Genomic DNA, 2,182 nt, shown 5'->3' with positions numbered 1-2,182 from the left:
AAAAAAATCCTAGCTTAACTAATTTGCATAAACCATGAAGTCTATAGAAAGTTCCATGTGTTAGGCTGAAAAAATAACACATCAGAACTCCAAAAAGAATGACAGTTTGATGTTTTAACTAATCCGTTAAGAATGGAGTGCATTCAAATGGAAAAATGAATCGCATAAAAGACTATTACCTTCTTCCAGTAGTACAGAAGCACATGATATTCAGTTCAGGGAGGGCGAGGCATCACCCACCGTCTTTTTTTCAGGGACTACCAGTGTGCTTAAGCCAGCCTGGACCACTTCATAAAATTGAGAACTATACAAAGCCAAATTATACATTGGGATTAATAGAAAATAAAAGGAAGGAAAAAATAGAATCTCATACATAGGTGATACAACATAGTGCTCCAATCCGTCAAGAGCCCTCTCTTAATTCCATTTGAATACCTGTTGGACCACAACATAAGATCATCAGCAATCTTGCTAGCAGTAATGTGCAATTCCACAGAAACATCAGGGAAGAGCTTGTAGTTCCCGCGTCTCATATATTCCAGAGGACCACGATAAGCACAGTAGAGTGAATATTGTCGGAATAATTTTTCTTCCTAGAGATATTTGACTGAATCAACATTGAGTGGATGAAAATTTTGAAGTTCAGACCACAGCAATGCTAGGGACGAGCAGCTGATTAACATATGAGCAATATTCTCTAATTCATTAAAGAAAGGAAAATTGACTGACTGGCATATGAGCACTATACAATCTCGCCTATTTGGTGCACCTAATTCATCTAAGAAAACACACAATTTGCTAGAAAAATAATGCCAAGCCCAATAGTACTGAGCCATACCATTCAATTCATGTTCTTGATCTCACCCTGTCGACATCTTTGCAAGGCCGAGCTCGCATAGTAGTCCCTCACCAACAATCTCAAACAGTACTGCCCAGGTTACCTCACCAACCAGAGAGACACTTGATCATTGTGTTCACAGATGAGTTGGATGAATGTGAAACTGAACCCAGCTGAAAAATAATGAAAATCTGAACTAAACTGACCCAAAATCAAATCTAAGCCTTTCTATGCATGGCAATGGAGATGAGTTGGATGAATCGGCAACTGAATTCAACTAAAAACAATGGAAACCTGACCAAAACTGAACTAAAATCAAAATTGGAATAATGAAAGTCTGAACTAAACTGAAGAAAAATAAAAATCTTGAATATTGTCGAAATAATTTTTCTTCCTAGAGATATTTGACTGAATCAACATTGAGTGGATGAAAATATTGAAGTTCAGACCACAGCAATGCTAGGCAGGAGCAACTGATTAACATATGAGAAATATTCTCTAATTCATCAAAGAAAGGAAAATTGACTGACTGGCATATGAGCGCTATACAATCTCGCCGTCCATTACCACTTTACCTATCAAACTGAGTAGCAATATTATTATTAGCAGCTATAGGCAGCGTATATCAGGACCAATCAACAACATACACATATCAGTATCAGCATATGAAGCAATCAGCCACGCCATGTTTTCACCACAACACGGACAATAAAAAGAATCTACCAAGCGCTGCCTCAATATATGACTTATAGATTAGAGAAGAGCCAGTAAAAAATCTGCCATCGTGTTGGTAGATGCACTTGATTGATGATTCTTCTACACATTAGTTCTAAGCAAATGGCATATTGGCGGCAACCAAAACGGCATCAGGGTGCGAGTTGGTAGGCTGTGACCTGTGTGGTTGCGGATGTGATAGAGCGGATAGATTTTGAAGAGCAGCAACAATTGCATCATGACTTGGGGCGAGGGGATCCATGGTGGTCGTTCCACCACGATGCCTCTCCCCATTGCTCGGCCATGGCATCGGCAACCCCCAGCGCTTATCTATGGCGTCGGTCGCCTCCACAACCACGGCGCCTCTCCACGACGTGGCCGTTGCGCTGGAGCACACTCACGACGACATCTGCATGGTGCATGGCGACGTGTCGGCCTCCAAGTACGTGCTCCTCGACGTAGACGGACGTACGAGGCTCTGCGACCTGGGGTCGGGCTGTGAGGGCACCTTCCCGGCCACCGTCGCACCCGCCTGGGGCGCGTCAGCGATGAGATCGCCAGTGCGGACCCCTTCTTCCTCCGCACGGGCATCATGTCCAAGAAGTCTGACTTGTACGGTTTCGGCGTGCT

Source organism: Triticum dicoccoides, unplaced genomic scaffold (genome assembly GCF_002162155.2).
Source record: "Triticum dicoccoides isolate Atlit2015 ecotype Zavitan unplaced genomic scaffold, WEW_v2.0 scaffold38682, whole genome shotgun sequence".
NCBI classification, from domain to species: domain Eukaryota; kingdom Viridiplantae; phylum Streptophyta; class Magnoliopsida; order Poales; family Poaceae; genus Triticum; species Triticum dicoccoides.
This window is presented reverse-complemented; position numbering follows the sequence as displayed.